Source organism: Hemicordylus capensis, chromosome 1, assembly GCF_027244095.1.
Source record: "Hemicordylus capensis ecotype Gifberg chromosome 1, rHemCap1.1.pri, whole genome shotgun sequence".
Classification (NCBI taxonomy): domain Eukaryota; kingdom Metazoa; phylum Chordata; class Lepidosauria; order Squamata; family Cordylidae; genus Hemicordylus; species Hemicordylus capensis.
The window spans coordinates 353,685,149-353,710,487 of NC_069657.1; positions in this window are offsets into that span (position 1 = coordinate 353,685,149).

The window sequence follows — 25,339 nt, forward strand, 5'->3', positions numbered from 1 at the left end:
CAGAAGGTTCCCAAGTTCCCTCCCTGGCTTCTCCAAGATAGAGCTGAGAGAGATTCCTGCCTGTAACCTTGGAGAAGCTGCTGCCAGTCTGGGTAGACAATACTGAGTTAGATGGACCAACGGTCTGACAGTATATGGCAGCTTCCTATATTCCTATGTTCCTAAGAGCTCCAAGGACTGGGAAAGATGTTACCCTAGGTTGTTTTCTCACTCTGTACACTTGTAATGCGCAAAACAGACGAAGCTGAATACCTTCCCCATTTCCTCTGATGCTCTTTCTCTCTTCTCTTCCCATTTGTGTGCAGGGGTGGGAGAGGGGGAAAGCAGTTCTGGAGGCTGGCTTTTTGGGTACGTGGGACCCCTGGCCTCGTGACCAGCAGCAACATCTGGACTCATTGGAGGGGGTGACAGGTGGCCAATCCAGCTGTCTGTCTGGCTCAATGAAGGAGGCAGTGGGGATAGCGCTGGGGAAGGAGGTGGCTGTCCCCCCCATAGCTCCCCCCTAAAACTCTGCTTTAAAAAAACATGTGGCAGAAAAGTCACTACTGCCACATAAAGGGGGGGGGAGGGTGAAAGGTATAGTAAACCCCCCTCCAATTTCACATGGTGGCAAAGCCACGGCAAGTGATTGGAAATGGGAAAGAAATGTGAAAATAAAGCAACTACAATGGACCATGGAACAAATCTTAATAGAATTGTAGCAGTGCCTCTGGCCAAAACGTGTGTGGAGGCCGTGGGTGTGGGCTCTGGATCTAGCAATGCCCCTGCTCCATATTCTTTCCCTTCCCGGCATGCTCCCCACGGGCTCTCCACCTTTTTAATTCAGAAAAGTGTGGCATGAATGGTCATCAACATATCTCTTTGTTTTCTACCCTACCAATTAGAAAAATGACTACGTTTCTTTACCGTTTGTTTATTTATGTCTCCCAACTTTCTTTGAAGATTTAAGGTGGTGGCCTGGCCCTCTTTCCTTGTTATAAAACCATGGATGTGTACATGTGTACAGCACCAATGCAACAGCATCAGCAAGCAGTGCTCCCCAAACCAACAAACTTCTTAACTATGTCCCCCCACTCTCCAAAGAAATAGTATTTGCCTGCAGAGACAAATGTACCCTGGAGAGATCCTCCTGGTGGTTAAGAACACTTCTGTTCCCATGGAGATGGGAGTGTGTGTAGTTAAGGAGTTTCCAGTTCATGCCTCCTTCAGAGAAAGGAGAAAAGTTACATTTGGACTGAATGCTTTGAGGGTGCTTCCAGTTCAGCCCCACTTCTCAAGGAATGTTGTTTAGCCTTTATCCTAACTTTCAAAGTAGTACGAATACATGTAATATGTGTTACATTTGAAGTGACTAATCAGTCACATACAATCCTGGTGATGAACAGGGGGAAAAAGACCTCAAGAGGCTTCTGCCAAAAGTGAAAAATATCTGCAAAGATAAGTAAAAATGTAATAACATTTTGATAGTACTATTCTAAACTTATCAGGAGTGTTGTATTCTATCCAGCATCTTTTATGTTTTTTTGTTTAGAAGTTTGTCCAAGTGGGGATCCTATAGAGAGTGTAGGGGGTGGTGTCAGAAAGGAAAAGGGAGGGAAAAGAGAAGGAGAAAATGGAGTTGTTTCTGAAGAAACTCTTCCTTAAATCTATAATAGATTACATTGGGGCCATTTACATGACATACTGGGCGGGTGGGTATATTGAAGGTTCTGCAAACCTTGCCTTCCTGGCAGACAATTGTTTTCTGGTTGGTGGGAGTACAAAGCTCACTCCCACATGATCAGCCCTGCTCTATGCAGCATGGAGCAAGGCAGATTGCTCTGAGGCCAGGACGCATTGTCTTGGCCACCGGGTATCCCACAGTGCACCATACACTGAGCGCTGTGCACTGGGGGATTCCCCAGGGGCCAGGCGCTCTAGGCACCTATCTCTGTGTCAGCAGCATACACAGCTGAGTTAAGGGCACGTTTGCACCCTTAACCTTGGCTAAGAGTTGGGCTTCGGTGCAGTATTTGGCACCAAGGCACTGCCAGGATCTGCGTGGATGCTGGCGGTTCTCATGGGCAACCAGTGTAACCCTGGGCTTGGCTGCTCGTGAGAACAGCCTCTTTGTCTTTGTGAGGAAAGCAGCAATAAGACAAAGAGCCAAACAAATTATGTGCCTGAAATTGAAATATATTTAGGCTGTTTAATTTTCACTATATTATCTTGTGCTAGGATAGGAAGTGTCTTCATCCAAAAGTTCCTGCCTTTGTTCAGATTTCATTGTCTCTTTAGGTGATTAAAGCAATGCACTGTAAAATAATGAAATGGCCTTGCAGTGATCTTCTCAACAGAATGAACTATTCACTGTATGGAGTAATACAAGGATTTACTAAATTAGAAACCTATTTTTAAACTCTATTTTCTCTGTGAACACTAGACCTAAATACCTTCTGTAATTAATATGAAAATGTGACCATATTCTTGTCTGAGTTATATCTAACCAATTGTATACTTAGATTCTTCTAAAAGAGAATGAGGCCTTCCACACGACTTCAAAGCCTCTGCTGGGTGCACTGCAGGGAAGGCAGGAACTTGCCTGCCTTTTCTGGCAGATGAGCAGAGGCTGCCCTCCCATCTGCTGGGCCATATACCCACACGAGTAGTGGCACAGCGACTGCAGGAGCTGGGAGTGGGAGCACTGCCCCGTTCCTGCATCACAGGTGCCTCGGGGCACAAGCATGGTTGCTGCTTTAGTTAGCACCGAGTGTGGCCGCACCTTCCCCCCAGCTTGCTTCCAGAAATGGTGGCGGGTTGGGAGGAAGCCCTTTAATCCAGCGGTGATCACCCAGAAAATTGTTGGCTGAGGTTAAGCGAACCACAAAGGTTAAACGTTCTTGCTTGGTGCAGGGGCACTGCCAGGATTGGACTCTTATCTTCCTAGCACCTGCAAAACTGGAAGGAAGCTGCAAAGGAAGAAATGGAATCATTGCACAAAAATAATGCATGGACACTCATAGAGCTACCTGAGGGAAGAAAGACTATGGGGTGCAGGTGGATTTTTACAATTAAGCAAAATGCAGAAGGAGATGTCCAGCGTTACAAAGTGAGACTGGTGGCAAAGGGATACTTGCAAGTATATGGGGAAGATTATGATGAAACATTTGCTCCCGTTGTAAAACACACCTCAGTAAGGACACTCCTCAGCATTGCAGCAGCAAAGAAAATGCAAGAGCATAACATGAAAACTTCATTTCTTCATGGAGATATCAAAGAAGATATTTATATGGAGTAGCCTCTAGGATTTGTAGAACGTGGTAAAGAAAAACTTGTATGTAAGCTGCAGAAAAGTATTTATGGACTAAAGCAGGTTACAAGAGTCTGAAATGTCAAATTAAACCAGTTGCTAGTCTATGAGGGATTTACCCAAGGAAATGGTGACCCTTGCCTGTACTTGAGGCTCAAAGACAACAGATGGACCTATATGCTTACTTGTGTTGATGATCTGATAATTTGTTATGAAAATAAAGAGGGCAGCCTTGAAATAATAAAGCACCCAAATAGTGAGATAGAAATTAAAGATCTTGGGCCCATTTCACACGATCTTGGGATACACATAGAGAGAGAAGAGGATGGAAGCTATTTGCTTAACCAAAAATAGAAAATAAATGATTTGCTAGAGTATTTGGGACTTGCAGAGGCCAAATAAATGAGTACACCTATGAAAACTGGTTACCTAAAACATGAGGAGAGTGAAATTCTGCCAGATAACAGTGAGTACAGGGCAGTGATTGGAAAACGTTTATATTTAGCTATGATAATGACTGGATATAGCTGCATTTGTGGGGATCTTGAATAGGAAAGTAAGCACACCCAGCAAAGATGACTGGACTGTGGTAAAGAGACTAGGCAGGTACCTAAAGGGAAAATCCATCTAAAATTAAAGTTGCCTGCTAGTGAAGTAAAGTTGTGCCATCAAGTCGGTTTCGACTCCTGGTGACCACAGAGCCATGTGGTTTTCTTTGGTAGAATACAGAAGGGGTACCATTGTCATCTCCTATGCAGCTTGAGATGATGCCGTTAATCGCTGCTGCCCGATATAGTTATTTCCCATAGTCTGGGAAACATACCAGTGGGGATTTGAACCAGCAACCGCTTGCTCCCTAGGCAAGTTACTTCCCCGCTGTGCCATTAGGGGGCTGATTGCCTCCTAGTAGTGGACCCAAATTAGTAGGTTATATGGATGCAGACTGAGCTGAGGATCAAACAGACTGGAAGTCAACCAGTGGCTATGTATTATTTTAGGGTGGTGGAGCAGTCAGTTGGTGTAGCTTCAAGCAATCAATAGTTTCTCTCTCATCTACTGAGGCAGAGTAAATATCTGCCACTCAAGAGGCATGTCAAGAAGTGGCGTGGCTGTAAAAGCTAATGTCGGATTTCATTGTAGACAAACCAAAACCCATTGAGATGTTTGAAGATAATCAAAGCTGCATCCAGATCTCACAAATGGAGAAAATTAAAGTTAGGACAAAACACATTGAAACCAAATATCAATATGTGTGGGATGCACAAGAAAAAGGACTAGTACAATTGATGTACTGTCCAAGTGAACAAATGATAGCAGATGTGCTAACTAAGCCATTGCCCAGGGATTGTTTCAAAATCTTGAGAGAGAAGTTGTGAGCATGAGCTGATGAGAAGGAGTGTTGGAGCTAGGACCCTGGCAGCATCAGCTCTCAGCTTCAATGTCTCATAGTGACCACTGGATTAGGGTCATGGATAAAAGTGCTGGACTCCTCCCCTCTTTGTTCTTCCTATGTTAGTCTCCATTTTGTCTCTCCAGAGATGGCTGTTTGTTTAGCAATCTTTTCAGCCATGAGCTACAGCTGAAATTAAGCTGCAGGCTTTTTCACATGTATTTGTAAACTTTTCTTTAAATAAGTCCTTGTAGTTCTTCAATACTAAAGAACTGTCTCAAGACCTCTTGCTCTGCTGCTTTCTCACCAAACTGGTTTTGCTTTGCTATTTAGGGACTGAACTGACATTCTTCCCCTACAAAGGGTTATGGGTGCAGAAGCCAGTATATAAAAGAGAAAAGCCTAGATTGTTAAATAGAAGCAAAGCAAAGAGAAAAGCCATCTCTGGAAAGACAACAAAGAGGAGAGGAGTCCAGCACTTTTATCCATGACCCTAACCCCACGCCCCCAGTGGTCACTATGAGACATTGCAGTTGAAAGCTGATGCTGCCAGGGTCCTGGCTCCAACAGAAATGTTATGTAAGAACTGTACAATGTTCTGGAGAGATCTATTTGTACGATTCTAGATTTCTTTCAGGTCCTGTTATTGGATGCAGTTCCAGTAATGCTGTATGGATGGCTACTCTGTATGTAATATTTCCATGAGGAGCTGAAATTCATGCTTAGAAAATTCTTGTTTTAAATCCATGAACAGAGGATAACTCTACACTGAAAGTGGCTCCTAGTGTGCCAATGGAGCACATCATGAATAAATATGCTCATAATAGGCTTGCCACTATTTTTTGGCACTATTTTTTTGGAAAAAAGTTTCATGTGGTGGCAATTTTGCTCCAGCTCAGAACATGATTCTATTTTCAAACAGAGCTTGGGCAGCCGACTGTCGGAGACTCTGTGTAGCAGTTTACTGCTCTGAGCAGAAGGGTGGACTAGAAAACTACCAAGGTCCTTTCCAACTCTAAAATTCTGTGATTCTAAGAGGCTGAAGTGGCATTAGTGCAATGGCTCTAAGCCGGGGTGAACAAACTTGCCCCCTCAGCTGTTGTTGAACTACAACTCCCATCATTCCCAGCCACAATAAATTGTGACTGGCAATTATGGGAGTTGTAGTTCAACTACAGCTGGAGGCCACGTTTGCCCACTCCTACTGTAAGGTGTATAATGTGGGCCCCTCTTCAGTTTCCTGTCAACTGGTGACTGGCCTACACTCTTTGCTTTCTAATCCAAATCTTTGAAATAAAGCAGTCTAGCAGGGAAGTAGCCACCATTGTGCGAACGGGTTCAAAGAACCCAGACTGCCAATGGAAAAGACCACCGAAGCCCCATGGCTTGGGCTCCAGAGAAGCCCAGAGCAATCTCCCCACTCCCGGTCCACCGAGAGCCCGGCTGAACTCTGTGCCAGATGTTTCAGGCAGCGCCGACTGCCCGATAGAACATTTTTTCTTTCTTCTCCCTCTCTGGAGTGAGAGAAAGGGGAAAAATGTTCTATCAGGCAGCCGACGCTGCCTGAAATGATGAGCTGAGAACTCGTTCAGGCTCATGGCAGCCCAGGCCACGCCCCCTTTGTGTGTGACGTGGCCTGGGCTGCCGAGAGCCTGAATGAGCTCTCAGCTCATCATTTCAGGCAGCATCAGCTGCCTGATAGGACATTTCCCCCTTTCTCTCTCTCCAGAGAAGGAGAGGAAGGGGAAAATGTTCTATCAGGCAGCCAGAGCTGCCTGAAATAACTGGCAGCACATTTGCCTGGGCTTTCAGCCGCCCGGGTGTGGGATGGGGGGAGTTCGCTCTGGGCTCCTCTGGAGCCCGAGTCATGCTCCTGTGTGTGTGATGTCATGCGCATGGGTGTATTTGGAGGGGGCCACCAAGGGGGGCTGGCTCTGCACCTGCAGTCTAGCATTGTTGTGATTTGCATTGTAATCTCCCCTCTTTATTTAATCGAAAGTCCTTTTGAAAACAATCTTGCATGTGCTTCAAAAGTTGTTCCTATACAGGATTTGTGGGCTCTCTCTTAAATCCTTAGGAAACTGCTGATGCTTCATTTTTACAGCTGGCAATCTTCATTTACTATACTCAGTCTTATGAGGAATACTAACAAGCAGATAACTTGAGGATATCATTATGGTATTTGTCCTGCACCAGATTTGAGATGCAGAGATTCAAGAGATGTTTAACCTGTTTTTTATTGGCTGCAGATGGACAACTATGAACTTCTCTTATTAGACATTGTTGACAAGGAGGAATGAAACTGCCCTGGTTGCACTGGATATTGCCTAACAAAACATGAAAAGTAAGATGGCCTAGTTTTACAGTTCTTCATGCTTTCCTAACACAGTTGAGAGCATGCCTTACATGTGATACTTCACTTAGGTTGGCACTCCATTCTACAATAAAGCAAGCGTCTGCCGCTGAAAATGACATCTCCATGTCAAGTGCTCCTCACTCCACTTGCACAGCACATAGCAGAACTTACCCCATGTCCTGATTTCATTATGTTGTGTTTTCCCTTGTCTTGCTTCACAATATTGGCTATTTCTGGTGCTGGCACATTCAAGAAACACTACATAATGCTGTCAAGGCAAGGGTAAGTTGTATCACACATTCTGGAGAGGAAGGGGAAAACCTCTTATTGAGTCACCATTTTCAGAAGCAGTCCATATTTCTCTTATAACATGTTGTTCTGTCCTTCTGGAAAATTGAGAGCACCCCTCTCCCGCCGTGCCCCCACTCCCTTTCCTCTGAGACATTAAATGCTGTCACAACCAGTATTTTAGGTGGGGTGGAAGGACAAAGAAATGTTTCGTTGGGAAAAACCCATCTTGTTCCTGTTATATATGTTCGTTAGGCTCCTATCTCAATCAAAACAACAGATATGTGAATGGTCTGTAAGCCCAAAGTACTCAGGTGTGCCCAAGCGTTTGCCAGCTTGTATGCTTTGACCGTTAAGCAAAAAGGGTAGATATTTAGCATTTTAATAGGCCTACACATTAGGCTTCTGGTGTCAGACAGCAGTTTTTAATTCAAGTTTCAGATTCTGCACATCACTTATACAACAGTTGTCCCATTAATACCAGCATACCCTTTAGCCTTCTGACTTCAATGAGATTTCCCTTTAATAAGTATTTTGAGGGTTGTAACTAGAGGCTACACTCCTAAGAACACTTTCATAGAAATAAATTGCACTGACACGGATAGCACTTTGCAAAACTGTGTGCAGAATCACAGTGTTAGTTACCATTTATTCAAGCAATGGAAGTAAAAAGTCCTGTTAGGCTCCTAATTGCTTGCAGCTCATACCTCTCAGTCAGTTTAAACCAGAAGAATTGAACTTAATCTGGTGTAGTCTACTGTGTCAGTTGCAAGCCCCTTTGAGAGAGTGTATATACAAGCTAGAGTCAGAAACCTCAAAAACAATATAAACCAAACCCAGCAACTGATGCCCTCTCATGTTCCCAGCAGGGTCACTGGGGACTAATCAGGAGGGTTACTGGGGGAGTGAGGTTTAATTAGGCAGGTTGGTAAAAGAGATCAAGCCCTTTGCTGGTCAAAACCCATAAGACATAGTGACTCAAATGGATAAACAGTCAATTGTAGGGATGTGCACGAATCCATTTGTGCATGTCCCTGGGGACAGCGAGTGGGTGCTTTAAATGGGGAGGGGAAGGGCTTACCTGTCCTCCCCTCACTCCCATTCCTCCCCCACCCCTCTGCGGTGCTATCACATGGAGATGGACGCACCATCTCTGCTGATAAAGCTTTGCCGTGCCATGGGCTTTCTAGCTGGAAACAGGAAGTTCCTTGTTCCCAGGATCCCAGGGGCAGCGACATCACAAAGATGGTGTCTGTGCATGCACAGATGCCATCTTGAGTGCCCAGTTGCACTCAACTTGCTGAGCACTCAAGATGGCATCTACGCTGTGACATCACTGCCTGTGGGACACTGGGAACAGGGAACTCCCTGTTCCCAGCTAGAAAGCCCCTGGCACAGCAAAGCTTTACCAGCAACAAGAAATTGCATTTTGGGTGGTATACAAATGTGTTAAATAAACAAACAACAACAACAAGTAGTATATTTAGGAAATCCATCAGGGAGATAGATAAGGTCTACATGCCTTGTGGCTAACTACATACAGGAACAGGAGAGAGAGAAGAAGGAAGCTACATACAGGAACAGGAGAGAGAGAAAAAGGAAGTCTCTCTCTCTCCAGGTGAGAGAATGAAACCTGAGACTTATCAGTCTAACAAAGGAGAAGTAGAACAGAGAAAGTATAGTCGGAGAGGATTCTCTTGTTCACTATTTATAGCCTTAGTGTCTCTAGTGGCTAATAGGGTTGCTGGTGCTAAGAGTTTATGCCATCAGGAGCTACATCACTAACAGAAAGTGTTGGATACAGGTGGTCCTCTTTATCAGTGGATTCTGTACCCACGGTTTCGTGCATCCACATTTGTGACTTAGAGACCCAGTTTCATTATCTGCAAGTAGAAAAATAGGTGAAATTCACCTATCTGTGGTTTTGAGTGGCCAGAAATGACCTGGAAATGATATCTGATTTCCTTTCCAGCTGCCATTTTCCAGCAAAGAGCCATTCAGAGAAGCTGAATGAATTTTTCGCATCTGTCTTCACAGCGGAGGATACTGGCCATATACCATCTCCAGAATTGAGTTTTTCAGGTTTAGTGGCTGAGGAACTAGGTGAATTTGAGGTGATAAGGGAAGATGTTCTAAACTGTCTTGAAAAGCTAAAAATTAACAAATTGCCAGGGCCAGATGGCATCCACCCAAGAGTTCTGAAGGAACTCAGTTGTGAAATTGCCAATTTCTTAGGAAAAATATATAACTTGTCCCTACAATCAGGCTCTGTACCAGAGGACTGAAAAGTAGCCAATGTGACTTCAGTTTTCAAGATGGGATCCAGGGGGTATCCGGGAAATTACGAGCCAGTCAGCTTAACTTAAGTGCTGGGTAAATTGATGGAAACCATACTTAAGGACAAAATTGTTAAGCATAAAGAAGAACAGGTCTTGTTGAAGGAGAATGAGAATGGCTTCTGCAAAGGAAAGTCTTGCTTCTTGCTTCATTAATCTTTGAAAGTGTCAATAGGCATGTGGATAAAGGTGATCCAGTTGACATAGTATACTTGGACTTCCAAAAAGCTTTTGATAAAGTTCCCCAACAAAGGCTCTTGAGTAAACTTATCAGTCATGGAATAAGGCGAGAGGGTCATGTGTGGATCGGTAACTGGTTGAAGGACAGTAAACAGAGAGTAGGAATAAATGGACAGTTTTTACAATGGAGGTAGGTAGGAAGTGGGGTCCCCCAGGGATCAGTACTGGGACCAGTGTTCTTTAACTTGTTCATAAACGATCTAGAAGTTGGGGTGACCAGCAAAGTGGCCAAATTTGCAGATGACACTAAACTATTTAGGGTAGTGAAATCCACAACGGATTGTGAGGAACTCCAAAAATATCTCTCCAAACTGGGGGACTTGGTGACAAAATGGCAAATGTGGTTAAATGTAAGCAAGTGTAAAGTGATGCACATTGAGGCAAAAAACATCACCTTCACATATATGCTGATGGGATCTGAGCTCTCAGTGACTGACCAGGAGAGAGATCTTGGGGTCGTGGTGGACAGCTCATTGAAAGTGTCGTCTCAGTGCACAGCAGCTGTGAAAAAAGCTAATTCCATACAAGGAATCATTATTTTATTATTTATTGCATTTTTATACCACCCCCCATACGTGTCTCTGGGTGGTTCACAATGATAAAACAGTTAAGACACATAAAACACATAAAAACAATTAAAAACTAACAATTTAAAACTAACAATTTAAAAATCAATCACAGAATTAAAACCTATACATTATTAAGAAGCTGAAAAGGCCTGAGTAAAAAGATGGGTTTTAAAATATTTTTTTAAAAATGGTTGGAGATGGGGAGGATCATATCTCAATAGGGAGCACATTCCATAGTCCCGGGGCAGCAACCAAGAAGGCCCTTCTCCGTGTGGCCACCAGACGAACTGGCGGCAACTGGAGACAGACCTTCAGAGACGACTGCAATGGACAGTGGGGCTCATAGTGAAGAAGACTTTCTCTCAAATACCCAGGGCCTTAGCCGTTTAGGGCTTTATAAGTTATAACTAGCACTTTGTATTTTGCCTGGAAACCTATAGGCAGCCAGTGTAACTCCATCAGCAGAGGTGTAATGTGGTCTCTCTGAGATGACCCAGAGACCAACCTGGCTGCCGCATTCTGAACCAACTGAAGTTTCCAGACTATGTACAAAGGCAGGTCCACATAGAGCGCATTACAGAAGTCAAGTCCAGAGGTTACCAACAAATGTACCACTGTTGAGGTTATTGATCTCAAGAAACGGGCGCAGCTGGTGTATCAGCCAGAGCGGATAGAAAGCACCCCTGGCCACTGCCTCAACCTGAGAAACCAGGGAGAGGTGCGAATCCAGAAGTACTCCCAGACTGCGAACCTGTTCCTTTTGAGGAAGTGTGACCTCATCTAGAACAAATAGATCAAAATCGTCTCTGGATTTCTGACCCCACATAATAAGTACCTCCGTCTTATCTGGATTCAGCTTCAGTTTATTCTCCCTCATCCAGCCCATTACTGCTTCCAGGCAGGCATTTAGGGAGGATATGCCAGCTCCTGAAGAGGTTGACATAGAGAAGTAGATCTGGGTGTCATCAGCATACTGGTAACACCCAGCTCCAAATCCCCTGATGATCTCTCCAAGCGGTTTCATGTAAATATTAAAAAGCATTGGAGAAAGTACGGAGCCTTGAGGGACACTGTACTTTAGCTCAGATTTTGAAGAGCAACAATCTCCAATAGACACCATCTGGAATCTGTCCGAGAGGTAGGAGCGGAACCACTGTAAAACAGTGCCTCCCACCCCCAGCATCCTCAGACATTCCAGAAGGATACTATGGTGATAGTATCGAAAGCCACCAAGAGATCCAAGAGGACCACCAGAGTCACACTTCCTCTGTCATTTCCCAATTGGAGATCATCCATCAGGCCAACCAAGGCAGTCTCCACCCCATAGCCCGCCCGAAAACCAGTTTGAAATGGGTCTAGATAATCAGTTTTCTCCAAGACCGCCTAGAGCTGAGAGGCCACCGCCCTCTCAATTACCTTGCCCAAACATGGGAGGTTTGGAGACAGGCCTATAATTGCTCAATTGCAATTGTCTATAATTGCTCATTAGGCAGGGAATTGGAAAAAAAATGCTAATATTACAATGCCCTTATACAAATCTATGTTGCGGCCACATCTGGAGTACTGCATACAGCTTTGGTCATTGTATCTTAAGAAGAATATTGTAGAACTAGAAAAGGTGCAGAAGTGGGCAACCAAAATGATCAGGGGCCTGGAGCACCTTCCTTACAAGGCTAGGCTACAGCATCTGGGGCTCTTTACCTTGGAAAAGAGGCGACTAAGGGAAGACATGATTGAAGTGTATAAAATTGAAGTGTATATAATATACATGGAGTGGAGAGGGTGGCAGAGAGTAATCTTTTTCCCTGTCTCACAACACTGAAACCAGGGGTCACCCCAAGAAACTGAAGGTTGGGAAATTTTGGGCCGACAAGAGGAAGTACTTTTTCACACAGCGCATAATTAATCTATGGAATTCCTTGCCATGGGATGTGGTGATGGCCACCAGCTTGATGGCTTAAAAGGGTTTTAGGCAGATTAATGGAGGACAGGTCTGACAATGACTACTAGTTTGGTGGCTGTGGGCCATCTCCAGCCTCAGAGGCACGCTGCCTCTCAATACCAGTTGCAGGGGAGTAATAGCAGGAGAGAGGGCATGCATATACCTGTTGCCTGTGAGCTCCCCAGAGGCATCTGGTGGGCCACTGTGTGAAACACAAGAGTGTGGGAGGGTGCACTTACTCCTCCCTCTGTTCCTCCCGCTGGTGCTCCGCTTGGAAATCCTCCTCTGGGGCTGCAGCCTACTTCACTGCCGCCCCGTTTCTTCCTTGGCCAGAAGTACCTGGGGTGCATGTCAACACTTGGCTCACTTGCATGCTGGAAGTGTGTTTGTGCATGCCGCGCTCAATTGCACACACGGCAGGTGCAAGTGTGCCAGGAACTTCCAGGTACTTCTGGCCAAGGAAGAAACGGGGTGGCAGGGAGGTATGCTGCCCCCCCAAAGGAGGCTTTCCAAACAGAGTGCCGGTGGGAGAAAAGTGGAGGGAGAGGTAAGTGCACCTTCCCCTGCCCTTAGAGTCTGACCCCCCACCTTCAAACCGGTGAAAGGCTGGCTCTTTCAACTGGTAAGGGCCTCTGAACAGGTTCGTGCACATCCCTAGTTATGACTGTGCCACTCATTTAGTCGGTAAAGGTGAATCCTGGAGGGTGCTTCCTTTGTGGAAGACTGGGCAAATCAGGCTGCGCAAGGAAGCCCATCTGGAGAGTGGTACAAAGTACTGGACACAGTCTTGCGTGTTGGCCTGTGGACAGTAAATCGTCCAAAAAGCTGCTGGTAACTAAAAGGTAGCTGGTGCATAGAGAGCATGTGGATCACAAGGAGCACACTGGATCATGTAACTGGGACTTCTTAAACCTAAATACATATCTTCAGGGCACATTCCGAGTGGTCTTTTTTGTTGGACAGGTGTGTTGGGTGGAACCGGCAGGGATTCCATTGTTGCTGATTTTTCTTCCTGACTGTAACAATGTGGGAATTGCCGAGGTATGTCAAGGCTTTTGTCATGAAAACAGAGTGCATAGACATGAGAAGGGAAATCTGTATAGACAGAAAGGTCCAATAATCCAATCAGTACTTTTAATGGGTGCATCTCTTAGGTCCCTATCACTAACTCAATCTCTTTTGTGAAGGAGGAGATTTACCTCCGCAAGCCTTATCTGTGTTCTTCCTGTGGAGCTAATTGGCACATCAGCTGGCTGCTATCCTTTTTGTGAAAGGAGGGGAGGGGAGGTGGTTCACTCGGAGGGCAGAGTGGCCTTGACAGAGAGTTAACCTGCTTTTAATTAACTTCTGGGGTCTACTTAGGATATTGCAGCCCTGGGGAGGGCATGCATAAGCTCCCTTTAACAACTTGTTTGTTAGGATCAAAATCTAGGGTTGACTGGCCCACTGTCACTAAATGACCTGTCCGTCATGCCATAAATGGAGAGCTCACAATACTGTGAGGCTCCTGAACATAAACAGAGTGAGATATCCAAGCCTGGAGATTCAAACACAAATGAGGGGGGCTCCTGAGAGCCAACAGAAAAGCATTGCTAGTAACAATATCATATAAAATTTAAAACATATTTATTCTCCTTTATTTTCAACTAATTATGTCAAACTTGAATTTATTTATTTATTATTCAGAGGCCCCTCACTATGTGAGGCCCTAAGCTGTATCTTACTTAACTTGTGCCTCAGTCAGGCATTCTGCAAAGGGGCCATGTTACATTTAATTTTGCCTTCAGAGAGTGCTTGTACCCATACTTTTCTTCCCATGCAGGACAGCCTATAGGCAATTTCTTTGGATTCTTTCAATAACAGAAGGTAGATTGACATCTGCACTGATGCAGGGCCTTTTCTGTTATGGAGCCTTTTCTGTGGAACACCTGCAAGAGAGGTGCATCTGACTTGTCCTGTTGGGATGGTTAGGAAGTTGGTGAAAATGGCTTTATTCTTCAAGATATTTTGAGTATTGAGTATCTAGGAGTACTGGCAGGCTTTGCTGCTTCTTGTTAGTTGGACTGTAAGTTGTTTTGACTGTCATTGTGGCCGTTGACTGTCATTGTGGCCGTTTTAAGTTTTAAATGCTTATGATTGCTTGATTTTGTTTTATTGTAAGCTGCCTTGAGGCCTCTTTGTAGCTGAACTGGCAATGTATAAATCTGTAAAACAAACAAAGACTGGAATTCAAGAACTCAGAAACTAGTACTGTGAGCCGAAAGAGACTTCCAATGTACTTTTCTTGAGCAGCCCTCTAAGGCCCATGGCAGATTGCTTTTGAGAATGGATGGAGTTTCAAAAGCAGTGTTTGAAAGTATGGGGGTGGGGGTCAGTTATTTTTTTTTTTTTAAAAAGGAAGTCAAAAATTCCACTGGGCCAGTGTTAAATTCCTAGCATGAGCTTAAACCTACCAGCGTGGTGTAGTGGTTAGAATGTTGAAGGAGGACCATGGAGACCTGAGTTCAAAATCCAAGTCAGCTATAGAACTCACTGTGAAGCCAGTGTGGCATGGTGGTTAGAGTGCTGGACTAGGACTGAGGAGACCCAAATTAAAATCCCCAGGAAACTCACTGGGTGACTCTGAGCCAGTCACTTAACTCTTAGCCTAGCATACCTCAAAGGGTTGTAGTAAGGATAAACACAAAGCATGTACACTGCTCTGGGCCTCCTCCTCCTCAGTAATAAATATATACAGTTCTTTGAATCCTGGTTATTCTTAACTTAATTACAAAGATGGTAAATATGAAGTATGCTTTTATAAGAATAAACTGTATAACAAGTTACATGGAAACAAATAATCAAATGAATTCAGCTCTGCAATGTGTTTGCGGACTTGGGGCAGTGTGAGCGGGGAGGAGACAGAGTTGTTTCACCCTTCAGCATTCCTGTTTCCTGAGCGCAAGTGAATGTTTGACACATGGAGTAAGTCAAATTCCAAAATGTAGCAAAACAGTGCCTGCATATTTGGCAGGAATTACAACCAGTTCAGGTCAGTGTCTGCCGCAGTAAAAGCGGGGGGCGGGCGGGGGGGAAGAGAAAAAGAAAAGAGGAGAGAAAGAAAAGGGCCCTGCATGGAACACAGGGAAAATAATTCTGAGGAAAACATGAGGAACAGCATGTGACATTTTGTAAGTGCAGCATTACTATTACTAAAGGATCAACCTTTTTACAGCCCCTCTTAGAACACTTCCTCCTATGCACTGAGCTGGAATGTTTTTTTATTAACTTGGGGGGGGGGAGTTTGCAAGGGGGAGCAGGGAAAAGGTGAGGAAGAGGTCAAAGCTTTCAAGCTGTTACCATATGAATGAGTGAGACTTTTAAAAAATACATTTTTCTCAAAAGCATTCAACTGAAAGATACACTTTAAAGCAATCCATTACAACAAACATACAAATGTTTGATAACTAACTTCGTTCAAAATTCACAAGTCTCGTGTGAACACCAATGAGCTGGAAAACATCAGATCAAGATCCAAAGTTGTCTAATACCCCTTAAAACCCAAAGTAGTCAGGATAGAATTTACCTTTGCTTGTGGAAACTTTGTGACTGGGTTGCCTGCATTTCAGTAATTAGTGTGTGGAACAATAAGAGACCGAAGAAGTAGCTTCTGGTCTCAGAAGTCCACATCAGGGATTACTAAGCGATGCCCAAGGAAAGCAAAATTCCATTGATAGATTACCTTAGAAACCACCTGTTTAGTAAATTCCTTTAGATAATATCTGTGTAGTGGTTTGGAATATGCTTGGCAGGACACCCAATGCATATCTGAAATCCATCGCTTCTGAGCTCTGGTGACTTCAGTGCTGGTCTTTGGTTCATCAGGCAGTGAGTCTGTATAGTAGGATTCAGTTCAGGAAAAGCAGCTGATTTGCCAGTGTTGTGACTTAACATTTTACATGTATTAATGAACCAACAGGGTGAGAAGCTTTCAAGCTGACACACTGGGAAGTCTGGGAACTTGCACATGGTCAAAAGGAAGTGGGTTTTTTTTGGGTTTTGTTATTTTTGAGATTTGGAAGAGTCCTTACCCCATCCTGGACAAACAAGCAGAGCCTCCATTGGGCTCTGCAACCTCCACTCCCAGTTGAGCACCACAGTAGCGAGCTTGGAGCTGAGAAGGCTTCTGAGAATTGGTAGAACCTTCCCACAATACATCACATGGCCAGGAGAAGGGAAACCCCATGACATCAGCAGCCGTTTTGATTGATCATGGGTGGGGAAGGAAGGACTAGGCCCATCAAAGCCAGTTCAAGCAAGTGATCATAGAGTGGGCTGTGCAAATTGGCACATTAACAGAAAACAGCCTCTCCAGCTGCAGCACTCTCTTAATAACATGGTGGCCGGTGGCCAGCACCTGCAAATGGAGTGGAGAACAGACACACAATCCACAAACCCAGGTACTGGAACTCCTGCTCTGCACTAACCTGAATTAAGACCCAGAGTTAAAAGGAAGGTTACCTGGTTTGGGACAGCCTGGGCTAGGTGGTGCTGGCCCACCAAGACTGGGCCCTATCCCAGCTGTTTCTCACATGCAGCCTCACCCAGGCTGGGTGTATTTAGCCTGGGTGAGGCTGCATGTGAGTACAGCCTCATTGTTTTCAGTGTTTGCAGAGGCCATTTTTAATCCCAAGCTCTGGACCTAGATGGAAGGCTGCTATCTGACTGCTTTTAAACCATTGGTTGTGTTTTGTACCACTCAACTGTCATTTTTTTTAGTTCAGTCTTAGTGATAGCCAACTACACATAAGTCATGTCCATTTCTCTCTCAGGGAGTTGTGAAAACTTTGTGTTTCAGGCCTAAATTTCAAAAATAACAAAGTTGTGAGCAAACAGAATACACGTGAGCATATTTTTTTCCTTAGGGGTTTTGTAAAAATTTAATAACCTATTTCTGTTCCTTGCTAATAGAAATGTTCTAGTGTATCACTGTTGGGGTAAAATCAGGTTATATTTAGACAGTGGAGCTATTCACACAATCATTCAGGGGGGCAGGCGGAGTGTGGGGAGAAGTCTGAGAAACCTTACCTTCCACCCAGATGATCCTCTGAACGTTGTAGGCAGCACGAAGCTCCAGAGTTAGTCATACAGTTACTCGTGGTATAGATTCGTAAACTTACTCGCAGTTTTGTCACTTGTGGTAGTAGCTGAGGAACGGAACCCATGTGAGTAACGAGGTATACCTGTATACTCTTATGGGGTCTGAGCTGTCTGTGACTGACCAGGAAAGAATTCTTGGGATCATGCGGAAAGCTTGTTGAAAGTGTCGACACAATGTACGGCAGCTGTGAAAAAGGCCAATTCCATCCTTTGAATCATTAGGAAGGGGACTGAAAATAAAACTGCTAATATTATAATGCCCATATACAAATCTATGGTGCAGCCTCATTTGGAGTATTGCATATGTTTTGATTGTTTTTAATGTTGTTGAATATTGTTTTAACAATTTTAAATTGTTGTGTTTTAAATTTCTTGTTTTTGTTTTCAACTAATGTTTTAATGTTGGTTTTATCTTGTTGTAAACTGCCCAGAGACGTAAGTTTTGGGCGGTATAAAAATGTGTAAAATAAAATAAATAAATATAGTTCTGGTCTTAATAAGTATCTTAAGAAGGATATTGTAGAACTGGAAAAGGTGCAGAAGAGGCGAACCAAGATGATCAGTTTTGGTCACCATACTTCAAAAAGGACACTATAGAACTGGAGAAGGTACAGAAGAGGGCAACCAAGATGATCAGGAGCCTAGAGCACTCTCCTTTCAAAGCAAGGCTACAACACCTGGGACTTCTTAGTTTAGAAAAAAGGCAACTGAGGGCGACATAACAGAAGTCTATAAAATTATGCATGGTGTGGAGAGAGTGGAGAGAGAGAAATTTTTCTCCCTCTCCCATATTTTTCTCCCTCTTGCATGAAATCAGTTTCATGGGGTCATGGATTGCCAAGAAATTCAGGACCAACAAAAGGAAGTACTCTTTCACACAATACATTATTAACTTATGGAATTCTCTGCCACAAGATGTGATGACAACCACCAGTTTGGATGGCTTTAAGAAGGGCTTAGATAAATTCATGGATGATAAGTCTATCAATAGCTACTAATCTTAGGGCTATAGGCCACCTCCAGCCTAAGAAGCAAGATGCCTCTATATACCAGTTGCAGGGAAGCAACAGCAGGAGAGAGGGCATGCTCTCAGATCTTGCCTGTGGGCTTCCCAGAAGCATCTGGTGGGTCACGGTGTGAAACAGGATACTGGACTATATGGGCCTTTCGGCCTGATCCAGCAGGTTTGTTCTTATGTTCTTAATAACTGTGTGGATGAGGAAGGGGAGCAGAAGCATTACTAGTGATGTTATAGGAACTATCTAATAGCCAGGACATTTGAACACACATCTATTGCCTAATGGGGGTCACATTCAGGTCTAGATACTGCTTAAAGTAATGCAGTAACCAGGAGAGCCAGTTTGCCTATACATGTGTTGCAGACAGCTTCTACATTATCACCTTCCAGTCTTTTAAAATTATTGAATAAAATTATTGTACAGTATTGACTGTACGGAACCTTGGTTTGCTGTCTGTGGCATTTCTTTTTATATTGTGAAGGGCATTTGTTGATGTTATGAAACTGTCCAATGCTATAATGCTTGTTCAGACAGCAGTAATTATACAGTGTTATCCTCAGAGTAGTAAAAGAAATGGTCGCCTTTACGGGGCTTGAGAAAACCATGCTGCTGCTTCTTTTGTAAAGTTCTTCCAACTGGTAGATTACAGTTGTTTTCTAGGTCTATTTTTATGTGGGATGTGTACCATATATTCCACAGCACATGTTTGTATACAGGGTCATCATCCGGCCCAATGGCCATTTACAAAAGGAATCATCTCATGTATGGTTTTTCTTTTCTGAAAGGCATGCATTCTCTCTCTCTTTCTTTCTTGAGCTATTATGTTAAAACTGTCTTTGTTTTGGAAGGTGATTGATATTGCTTCCGAGATAGGATCGTATCACTTGTTATTGTAACACTTATTGGCGATAAAAGTTCAGCCTAAAAATTAAGCAGCTGCAGTGTTGCAGCACAAATTAGTTTAATGTAGGCAGTCAGGAGCAGCTGTTTGGCTCGGGACTTGAATTTCGCAGTGGGGGAAGGGTTTTGTGACGCTGACAGTGTTTTTCTCCCCCCTCTCTCTCTCGCTACATAAACATTTTTGGCTGTTGCAGCTTTTGTGCTGATCATGTGACAGAGTCCCTAGGCAGATAATTTATTTCTGTAGCTTTCATGAGCAATCATTAACCTTCAGACACTGAGCTTGCTTTCTGCTTTGTGGCATTTGGAGAGGGTGGTTGGGTTTTTTGTTGGTTTTTTTTTGTTTTGGTCGGTATCCTAAATAGTTTAATTCACAGAGTGTCAGGAGAAAATTACAACCAATTTATAATAGACTCTAATGCATAATACTTATGATTCTATTAAAACAAGCCTAGCTCACAAGGCTATTCTTATGACTTAGCATGTGTTCATGGATCCGAACAATTTTTTTTCAGTGATGTAAGAGCATCTGTCATTATGATACTCCCTTAGTGTCTCATTCTGAATGCAAAAGCACCATTAGCTGGCCCTGAAAGTCTGATTTGGAACCCCTTTGAACCCTTCTCCCACTTCCCCCAGAATAGACAAAAGAGCCGAGGGTTTTCTAAAGATGCAACAGGATTGCTTTTGTGACAAGAGGCATCACATTTCCTATTCTGATAACTCCTCTTCCTGTGCAGTGGCTGATAGTGCTAACTGGTACGGGTAGCAGATCTAATTTTGAAGCCCTATTTGTTTGTTTTTAATAGAGGAATTTGGATTAATAGGCACTATACCTGTGCAAGGTTAGCTGATAACTTCCAAAAATTGTATAGCTATTTTAATCGTGGCAGTCACCTTGGCACAGTGGGGGAAATGCTTGACTAATAAGCAGAAGGTTTCCGGTTCAAATCCCCGCGAGTACTATATCGGGCAGCAGTGATATAGGAAGATGCTGAGAGGCATCATCTCACACTGCATGGGATGAGGCAATGGTAAACCCCTCCTGTATTCTACCAAAGAAAACCACATGGCTCTGTGGTCGCCAGGAGTAGAAATCAACTTGACGGCACACTTTACTTTATGTTAATCACAAACCTGATACATACAAATAGCTCTGCTATCCAATCTGACCAATGACACAACTAGCCTAATGTAAATTTATTAATTAAACATATTTATATCTCATCTTTTCATAGTACAGTTTTCAAGGAGGCTTGAGAAAAGGTTAATAGTACTGAGTTCTATCAAAGTACTCTCTTTTCCATTGCTCCATCACAGCCTGAGCCATGTTAAGCTTTAGGGTTTCTTAACTGATTTTATATTAGCCTAGTTTGGAATGCTGAGAACTGGAGTTTTGTAAGGTTACTAAGGTGGTTCTGTAAAAAGGGTGCTAACCCTTCACAGAACTAGAATGCCGAGAATTTATTGATGGGCAGACTGCAGGAAGAGATGTGATAGGACAGCTGCGTCCATTCCTTGAGGAGGATGACCTCAAAACAGTGGTGCACCAGCTGCAGAGGCGTAACTATAGGGGGGGCAGGGGGGCACGTGCCCCGGGCGCCATCTTTTCTGGTCACGTGGGGGGCGCCGCCATGACCAAAAATTTTTAATTTTTTTTTAAAAATTGTTAATACAAATGTTTCCTGCTTAGTGCAGCAGCGCTGCAGCAGTCAAGGGAGCGCGTCGGTGCCCCCTTCCCCACGAGCGGTCCCTTCCGCGCCGCCTGCACCCCCCCCCATTGCTTTGCTGGCGCCTGGCGGCCAGTCAGTGGCCTGGCTTGGCGGCGGCGGCGGGCGCTTGTGAGGAAAAACCTAAGTATAATGTAGTATGTTGGGGGGGGGCGGTGGGGGGGCACGGTTGGGGGGGGCGCCATTTCAGTGTTTGCCCCGGGCGCCGTTTTCCCTAGTTACGTCTCTGACCAGCTGGTAACCTCCCGGCTTGACTATTGCAATGCGCTCTACGTGGGGCTGCCTTTGTACATAGTTCGGAAACTTCAACTAGTTCAGAATGCGGCAGCCAGATTGGTCTCTGGGGCAACCCGGAGAGACCATATTACGCCTATTTTGAAACAATTGAACTGGATGCCGATATGTTTCCGGGCAAAATACAAAGTGCTGGTGATTACCTTTAAAGCCCTGAACGGCTTAGGCCTGAGTTACCTTAGAGAGCACATTCTTCTGCATGATCCCCACCGCACATTAAGGTCATCTGAGGAGGTTCGTCTCCAGTTGCCACCAGCTCGTCTGGTGGCGACTCGGAGGCGGGCCTTCTCTATGGCTGCTCCGGGGCTGTGGAATGCGCTCCCTGCGGAAATCCATAATTTGAATTCTTTATTAGCCTTCAGGAGAGCCCTTAAAACGTATTTGTTTGGCCTGGCTTTCCAGGGTTTTTAAATTCTAACCTGATTTTGGGGCTTTTAATTACTGTAACTGTTTAATTGTTGTTTTAAAATGTTTTTAAATTGTTAATTGTTGATATATTGTTTTTAATTTGTTTTAGCTTTTCATTGTTTTAGTGGCTTGTTTTAATTGCAAACCGCCCTGAGCCATTTTGGAAGGGCGGTATATAAATCAAATCAAATCAAATCAAATCAAATCAAATAAATAGTTAAAATGAATGTTCCCTCAGTACATCTCCTGAATAACTGTTCTTAATCTCAATAAATTCACCTTGTTTGACAACAGTTCTACTGTCAACCTTTGCTACTTAGGGTGGCAGATTTCAGTTCTGTTTTGAAGATCAGCTGTGTGAAATAATCTTTTGTTTACTTTAACGTGCGGCTGTGCATTGATTTCATTGCATACTCTCTGCAGCATCATGTGAGGGAGTACAAAACAACTCCTTTATCACTCTTTCCAGTCCAGTCACATTTTACATCCAGTCAGGCCCTCTTTTTAAACTTTTCCTCATATGGAAGACAATGATTCGTATTGCTGTGAATGTTTGTTCCTTCTTTTTACTATGTCTAGTTAATGAATCCAGTTTAAGAGATTTTAGGAAATTTTCTCATTTATATGACACCTTAAAAGAAAGGTAACATATATTTTCAAGGACATTGTGTGACCTGTAAGCTATTTTTAGAATCTCACCTTTACTTAATTAATTTTTTTTTAAAAAAAGACTCTCCTCCTTATTGTGCAGAAGATGTGATGGGACAAACGTACATAAGTTCAGAACAAACGAATCACTTATTATTTACAGCAAGTTATTGGACAACTTAATTGCCCATGGTGATAAAGTGGGACTCTGACACAACAGGGACTAGAAGTCTTCCCATAAGTGACTACGCATCAGTTCCCTATCTCTTAGATCATTTTGCCTCTAAGGATTCAATGGTTGTCTTGCTGATTATTGATTTTTTCATTGGGAGGCATATAATTTGTAGTAGGCTGTGTATGCCAAATCCCAAAGATGTAGTTACTTTTCAATATGACAGTGATGAATATAACATAACTTCATTATATTAAAAAGATGGATAGGGAAAAATCACTAGAAACTAAAACAAATCCTTCTTCTTCTGTTGATTTATTTAAAATAATCAACAATTGCTTATTTTATTGATCCATCTTACATTCTGTTTGGGATGGTGAATGAATGGCTGCCTCACACAAATGTCTGAACCATCTCTCAAACCGCTTTATATAGACATAGCAGAGAATTGAATTTAAGAAGAGCACAAGAAAGAACAGGGAAAGATGATCATTTCCAGTAATGAGCAGGTTATGTCTGTCCTGTTGTTATGCACCAGTAATGTTTAGGTCCAAATTACAAGTGACAGTCTGTTTGGCCCTGACTTTTTTCATTTTTCAAAATGAGGCTGCAAAATTAACCAAAAGACTAGAACAGGGTGTGGAGTGGGGAGGAGAAAGAGAATGTTCTTAATCCATTTTTCTTGTGACCATTACTCTACTTAAAATCACGCCCACATCTACTTTTTGCCCTACAAGGGAAAATATACAGGCATCCAGATCTTTTTTTCCTTGCAAGGCAAAAAGCAGCTCGGGCAGAGCAAGGAGAAATAGCATAAGTGGTTAGAGTGCTGGACTAGGACCAGGGAAACCCGAGTTCAAATCTCCATTCAGCTATGATACTAGCTGGGTTACTCTGGGCCAGTCACTTCTCTCTCAGCCTAACCTACTTCACAGGGTTGTTGTGAGGAGAAACTCAAGTATGTAGCACACTGCTCTGGGCTTCTTGGAGGAAGAGCGGGATATAAGTGTAAATAATAATAATACTAATAAAATAAAAAAATAAATTAAAAAAAATAATGACCATCAAACATGCTCTGCACCCCTGCAGTGATGTAGATAGGCTATACTTCTCTCGCGGCTCAGGTGGAAGAGGAATGCTGCAAGTCCATCAAACAGTAGAGGAGGAGAAAAGAAGCCTTGAAGAATATATCAAGGACAGTGAAGAAGATGCACTTCAAATGGTCAATAACGAGAAACTATTCAACACCAATGAAACAAAGCAGGCCTACAAGAAAGAACAAGTCAAGAACCGAGCAGAAAAATGGAGAAATAAGCCCCTGCATGGTCAATATTTGCACAATATAACTGGAAAATCAGACATCACCAAGACCTGGCAATGGCTTAAGAATGGCAACTTGAAGAAAGAAACAGAGGGTTTAATACTGGCTGCACAAGAACAGGAACTAAGAACAAATGCAATAAGAGCAAAAGTCGAAAAATCCACAACACACAGCAAGTGCCGCCTTTGTAAAGAAGCAGATGAAACAGTGGACCACCTAATCAGCTGTTGTAAAAAGATCACACAGACTGACTACAAACAAAGGCATGACAAGGTAGCAGGGATGATACACTGGAGCATCTGCAAAAAATACAAGCTACCTGTAGCCAAACATTGGTGGGACCATAAAATTGAAAAAGTGGTAGAAAATGAAGATGTAAAAATATGATGGGACTTCCGACTACAAACAGACAAACATCTGCCACACAATACACCAGATATAACTGTAGTCGAGAAGAAAGAAAAACAAGTCAAAATAATCGACATAGCAATACCAGGGGATAGCAGAATAGAAGAAATAGAAATAGAAAAAATCACCAAATACAAAGATCTACAAATTGAAATTGAAAGGCTGTGGCAGAAAAAGACCAAAATAATCCCAGTGGTAATTGGCGCCCTGGGTGCAGTCCCAAAAGACCTTGAAGAGCACCTCAACACCATAGGAGCCACAGAAATCACCATCAGCCAATTACAAAAAGCAGCTTTACTGGGAACAGCCTATATTCTGCGACAATATCTATAACAACTGACAATAAAATTCTGGCATCCCAGGTCCTTGGGAAGGACTCGATGTCTGGATAAAACAAACCAGTCAATAACACCTGTCTGACTGTGTAAACAAGAGAACAATAATAATAAATAAATAATGGAGAAATTACAAGCTCCTGCCCTCCCTGTTGGTTTTCTACTTTAATTTGTAGCTTCATGGGCTATGGCTGCATTTGAAAAGTATAGATGGTCAGGGACAAGCTATGTAATGGAGTATCACATATAGTTTGGCCCTTAGTGAGGTACACTCCACCCCCTAGAGACATAGGATTTTATTCACACAATGAAGCCTAGAAAAAGCTAGGGTTAAAAAAAATCAAGGCCTGCTAGAACCACTATCTTCCAGGGTCCATTACTACTATTCTGCTTTCAGAGACATACTGTTCTGTGTGAAAGATATATTTTTCCCGGCCCTTAGAAACATTTGATTTATTTATACATGTACGTCATACCTCATCCAGTTTTGTTTGGGTTGGCTTACAGTTACTGGCCAGCATTCTGACTAACACAGGGACAGACAGCAACCTCCCC